The sequence below is a fragment of the Mangifera indica genome, chromosome 4 (genome assembly GCF_011075055.1).
Source record: "Mangifera indica cultivar Alphonso chromosome 4, CATAS_Mindica_2.1, whole genome shotgun sequence".
NCBI classification, from domain to species: Eukaryota; Viridiplantae; Streptophyta; class Magnoliopsida; order Sapindales; family Anacardiaceae; genus Mangifera; species Mangifera indica.
In genome coordinates this window covers 7,457,308-7,463,895 of record NC_058140.1, presented here as the reverse complement: position 1 = coordinate 7,463,895, position 6,588 = coordinate 7,457,308, and positions in this window count along the sequence as shown.

Sequence of the window (6,588 nt, the reverse complement as noted above, 5' to 3'; positions counted from 1 at the left end):
CTCGCATACACCCAACAACTCAAGATTATTATACTAAAATCTCAACAAATAGCTTTGACATGTGGGAATTGTTATTATCTTTCAATAAAGTCATTCAACATTATAATAACTCTATCACTTTTACCCATGCCCTTGGTCTTGGTAATATTAGAGTTACAAACGTTTTAAGAACAGTCATTTAATATGCACATGGGTTCTCAGAATCAAAAGCTATGTACTGATCCTCTCGTCATGGTTTAACTATTCTTAAGACATTCATCTGAGCAAATATTAATATACTATAATAGACAAAAAAAACTTAGAAAATTACAAATATGACCTTCATTAATGAACTTGTATCATTATAGGGACTGACTCTAGAGACCTAACCCTAACAATTTTCTATTAATATACTATAGCTAATCATCCATGCTAATAACATTGGATGATTGTATGTGCCCATTATTGCTTCTGTTACAATAAAACATTCACTAATACAATCCATTCATTCAGTTTTTCAAAGGTTAACTAACGTTTCTTTTTGTTAATCATTATTGACAAAGGATATTGCTAAAGTGTGCAATATGACCATTTGGTGAGGCCATGACTTTTATAAAACATCTGTTTGGTACTAATAGGACCAAATCCATTATGTAAAAACTCAAAGTTTATTCTCCAATATACCATTTAAGGTCATGCATTTTAAACGCCTTATATTTGGCTTTCAAAGTAAAATTTATTCAATATATGTATGTATGACTTATCCTTTGAATTTATATTCATTATTTTCAACTTGATTTGTCTTATGTCACTACTCCTCATTTAGTGACTTCATCCTTTAAAATCTCAAGAATTATTTATATTCATTTTTAGGAATTCAAGGATATCTTTTGGTGTGCCACCTAATGACACTTATTTGGACATAATTGATATTAAGATATCAACTTTGAGTGTATATCATGATATTCATGATCATTCTGAAAGTTAGTGCTAATAGAAATCTAATCATCTTTGTCTCTCAATCCATGTGTTCAATGACACTTAATCCAAGAGACGCATGTAAAGGAGAATCTTTTCAGATTCATATTTACTGAATCCTTTCAACCTTCGTCTGTCATAAAAACTCTAACTTAAACCTAATAGTCTATACGATCTATAGTAATAGATCATGTAAGGATATGAACTACCTTGTTTAAGTTCTTGTACGAAGGATTAATAGATCATATAATTCTTATTCCAATTACAAATATAACATTTAATTCTGATACGTATATCATTGTATAGATATACAATATCAGAATTGTTATTGTACTTCCACTTGCTTTCGTATACAAATATCATATACATCTAAGTAAAACCAAAAGATTTTATGACTTTATTTCTATGAATTACTTCAATGTTCACAGGAGTTCTTAAATATAACTTATCAACTTGCATACCAAATCAACTCTTATTCGAGGTTTATACCATTGGTTGTGATATGGTCACAACAATTCTAGGTTTTATCCAATGAAACTTCTTTTGATAATTAATTGTCAAACTTTCAATGGTATGCAACAATTATGAGCGTATCTTGATTTTAGCGTCACTTGTAGGTCTTAGATTTTGTATTTGTCTAAAGTAATGAGAATTTTATTTATTATAAACTCATAACACACCTCATCATTTTTACGATATTTTGTATACTTAAGTTGATTACCTATTGCCTTTTAGGAATGAATAATCTCCGTTCTGATGATTAACCATCTTTTGATAGTATATCATATATTTTATGTGTATCTTTTTTGTGAGCTAGAACTTTCTTTGAGTTTCGTTATCCTCCCACTGAATCTTTTAGAGAATAACATCTAAAACAATATTCTAAAACAGATTTTAAAACTTGTTTGATATTGGAAGTCATATTCTTGAGTTTCCTTTTGAATATTACATAAGAAAATCTATTTAACATATGGTTTAACCAACTCAAATTAATTGTTTAATATTATTGTCACTACTATTGTTAAATAAATCATTGGACTTCAATTTAATGTGTACAACACATATAAAATGTGCTATAGACATTAATATGGGTTACAATCTAAAATATTACCTTAAAACATTCAACGGGTATTAAACTTCCTCTATACCTTAGGTAGTAAATTAGACCTTTTGTTTTATGTGTTCACTTTTTTTGTTTAACCCAAGTAATTGAACTCTTGCATTAAAATTTTTTTTATTTTATTCTTGAATTCCTTGAATTTCTTTAAGATATTTAGATTTGTATTTTTGAAGATGTATAAATCATATTCATTGGAATTTTCAATAAATCAGCTGAAATTCAGAATTTGTTATGTTCAACACTAATGATGAATTCTCATTGTTTGGACAAAATTCAACAATTGAATAATGCTCCCGCTGAAAGTAGTGACAAGTTGACGTAGTCACCTTTGTCTAAAAGACATAACCAATATCTATATTCGACAAAAATCGAATGAATTAAAATTCTAACCATGACTAAGTCTTTTGTGCCATTTGACATAATATTGTTTAATAATCATCATTAAGATGATATTCAATAGTTGAATGATATTTTTACTAAAGCTACTAAAAGATGGACAAAGTCATTGTGTCTTGACTAACATAACTAGTATTCATTGTTAGACAAAAACCGAACAACTCTAAATACTACTCATGACTAAGTCCTTTATACATTAAATTGTTGGTCCAATTTATTTATACGATTGAGAATTGTTAAAGCAATTACAATTATAACTCTCGCTGAAGTTTTATTTCTGAAAAATATTACAACTAGTTTTTATATTTTTTCATCTTACCTATAAACAAGAGTAAATACATTGATCTATAGCTAATGTGGCGTGCACGTGTTGCATTTCCAACTCGTAGGTCCATTTATTCTCTTGGCAAGCATTTACTATGCCTTGGTTCCTACACATCAATCAAATACAAGAATCTTAAATCCCATGTTAAATAACATGGGATTTTGAGAAAAAGTTTGATTCTCAATTATACTTGAAGTTAAAGATTTGGTCATCCTCATTTTGTTAGAAAATAAGGTTTTACAGCATTTGCTTTAGTAGTCAAGCTCACCATATTGAAAGGAAATGACCTTACTCTTGCCAACTACATTATTATGAGGGTTTAGTGTATCCTGAGGTATTGACCAAGATTTAGTATTTAACTTGGCCTTAGTCTTACTTCTTTCTTTTTCCTTTTTCAAATTGGGTTCAATCTATTTGGCCATTCTTATATGTATGTCAATATACACTACCATCGTTAACAGTCCTTCTATGGATTTGTCTTTGTTATCCGTCTGAAAGTTCATAATGAACTTAGTGTAAGGCTCAGGTAAAGATGAGATAACAAGTTGAAAGCCATGCTATCCATCATACGTGAGCCTAGAGTTTTGACCCTTTAAATCAATTTAGTTATATTACGCACGTGAATTCCATTCTCTTATTAAGGATTTGCTTTTTCACCTGATCTGGCTCTAAACTAGCATGACCTAGAAAGATCTTATGTAAACGATCGATTATATCTTTGTTAAATAAACCATTAGTTTGCATATTAGGGGTTAACAAAAACAATATGATATTCAATGCAAGTCTTACATCATTTTCATGTTTTTTGAAAGCATCATATTCCCTCATTTCAGCGCCATGTTTAGGTATAATAGGTACGTCATGTCCTACTGCATACAAGATATTTTTCTTTTCTAGTACAGTCCATAGGTGTCAATACCAATTGAGATATCTAATATTCAACTCAAACTTGTTTTCAAATATCTTTTCAAAGGTTAGGTCAGTTGTTAAATATGTTCTACAAAAACAAAAATAAAGTCATATTTTGATTTGATATTTATTTAACGTGATCTTTCATCAAATAAATGCTCTCATTATTTTATTCAAGTCAACAACCTTCTTTGTTGAACTCGAGAAGTCCCAGTTGATCTACTATTGGGCTAAGATCCTATTGCATTAACTCTCTCTTTTGTTTTAGCAAATAAGTTCAAATTAATTAGCAAGTAGGTCAATCAAATTAATCACAAAAATCTCTGATCTCTAATTCAACAGTTAACATAAATCAATCATGCAATAACAACATTAACTCTCGGTTTATAGTAGGGTGGATATTACATATTACCTATACAATGATAATTGCATATCCTTCACTCTACCTCTAGTACACATTCACCTTCGCTTTGGTGAATAAGCTAGATGTACTAGTTAAGTCGGACTCAATACGAACAATCATTCGGTCTTTTGCCTAATAGAAGTATACCCTTTGCTTTGACAAACAAGGTTCCAAACAAACAAAGGCTTGTCCCAAATTGTATTAGAAGACATTGGTTATTTTTGACCTAATATATTTAAGGGATTTATAACGGTCTCACCAATTTAATTATTCAACATGTGAGGTGATTATTTGTAAAAATAAACCCTAACATGCACACAACAACGTAAATTAAATGTTCCAGTATATAATTTTAACTAATGTCAATTCCCTGAGCTATGAGGAATTGACTAGTCAACCTAGGTCCTGCTCTTTGGGTTTTCAACACTTTCTCGTCTTCAATTTTTCAAGAGTACATTGTTTTATTTCCTAGTTATAATTTTTTAACAAGGAAAAATAAATTCTACTCTAATTTTACATATGTAAAACAAAAACTTTGAGTTACATTCAATGAAAATTAGGTGAGAAGAGAAACACATTAGAAATTAAGATAAGGCAAAACACGTAGGTCCTATTTTAAAATTACAAACCCAATAAAAACATCCATAAGATAAGTTGTCCAACTTTATGTTAGACACCATACATATTAACAAATATGCATATATATAATCAAAATTAAAAACTATTAATTTTAATTTTTTAACCCAAGTGTCAATTTCATTTTAATCCCTCAAATTTTACACAATTATATTTAACCCTAAAGGCTAGAAAAAATTACAATTTAGTCTCAGTTCATCAAAAAGGGACCAAATTGAATTTTTTCAACCTCAGCCAAGCGGGCAAGAATATTGCTAGCTATGCATGTCATGGTTCTGAAATTCACCAAAATTCCAAAAGTGTGCATGGCTTGTAGAACAATTTGGCGTCGCCCACGCCGACCATGCACGACCATACCATTCTTAGGACAATATTGGCACAACTGGCATGAGAAGTGTCCAACCATGCCATCCTTAGGAAAAACATGGCATGGTTGGCACAAAGAGTATCTAGCCATGCCATTCATGGCATAGGCATAGGCATGGCTGACATAAGGAGTGTCCAACCTTGCCATCCCTAGAAAACTCAAATACGGAGAAAAGGTATTGCTCGTTATAGCATGCACCTACACTAGGTACCACCTATGCATAGTTGTGTGTAAAAGCGTTCCTGACATGTTTATCTATCAAGTAGTTGAAACACTTTGATGGAGAATCTAAGAATTTTGACAAACCTTAACACTGGGGTGAGGTAAAATGACACATAAACCATCCTCACACTAGCAATAACCTTCAAAACACGCAACAACATAATTTGAAGACGATTTTGTGCAACTACATGCAATCGATAGCCAATCAACCATATTTTTTTTAATAGCCTGTATATTCATTTTAACAATATCCAACAAAATTAAGGAACAAAAACTTAATAAAATCGACACCAATTTACGTTCTCAATGTATCAATTACAAAATTGCTTTAACAATTTTTATAACACTAATTTACAAATTACAGATATCTGATATCAACAAATATTATGCAATTGAATAAAATAAATTCACAAGTACAATCTTTTGTGAATTAATCCCTCGAGGGTGGCTTTCATACCACTACAGGGATTTTGTGGTCTTTGGCAATTGAATTACAAATTTTAAAAATTAATTTAACAACAAACGTTCCGTAAAACCCCATTTTAAATCATTCTATAATACGATTAATTCACAAACATACAAAACACACATAGGGTGTTTGTTAGATGAGCAATGCTATGTGTACCCATTTTGGTACACAATTCATGTACACAGTGATGTGTTATCATGTAATTACGTGATTTTAAAACATGTGTCATCATATGATAAAGAAACATCCAATCATATGATAACACCTCATTTGTGTACACAAATTGTGTATCAAAAATAGATATACATAGTTTTATTGTTGTTAGATATACCTACGTGGGCAACTTCTTCATTTTTCATTGATGGAAAGAGGTCATAAATAAGTTGCTATTAGTACTAAACGTAGGTCTGTTTCTTGGTATCCATATGATCTAGTAACCATAGAGGCTCAACTGTGCTCGTGGCTTGCTAATTTATATTTACTAATTTACTGCAATTTACCAACATAATTAAGTAATCCATGACCCAAATCTCATTATGTATCTTTACATCATCACTATCATCTTCCAATAAACATGCATATGCAAAATCTTTCATAATAGAATGCCTTCCATTTGTTATTTTTACTATTCATTAAATTCATCTAAAACTCATTCATTAATCTAATAATCTTACAAGAAATTTGAAGAAATATTAGTATTAAATATTTAATATTAAAAAATAAAATATGCAATACAGTTCAAAGGACAATTCCAAAATATTAATTATTTTATTTGAAGATACTT